Genomic DNA, 345 nt, shown 5'->3' with positions numbered 1-345 from the left:
TGACTAAATGTAAAAAGTTTTAAATATATTAAATAAAGTGAGAAGCTTGGTAGCTATAAGCATAATTAAGAAAAAAAGCCTACAAATAAAACTATGTCAGAGGCTGTTTGTAACTGCAGCTTAGTAAATTAAAGATATTTATCAAGACATTTTATTAAAATGCAGCACATCATCGGTTCACTTTAGTTTCCAAGGTAATTTAGGCCGAATGCCCTCAGTGTGTTTTTTTCCCCCCCTTCATCCACAGCGGGAAAGAGGGGGCGGAGCTACAATTAAGAAGCCATGGCTGCGATTGGCTGAGAGTTCGACGCACGTGCTTCTGCTCTATGTTTGCTGCTCGCGAGT

The sequence above is a fragment of the Labrus bergylta genome, chromosome 7, assembly GCF_963930695.1.
Source record: "Labrus bergylta chromosome 7, fLabBer1.1, whole genome shotgun sequence".
NCBI lineage: Eukaryota > Metazoa > Chordata > Actinopteri > Labriformes > Labridae > Labrus > Labrus bergylta.
Note: the sequence above shows the minus strand (reverse complement) of the source record.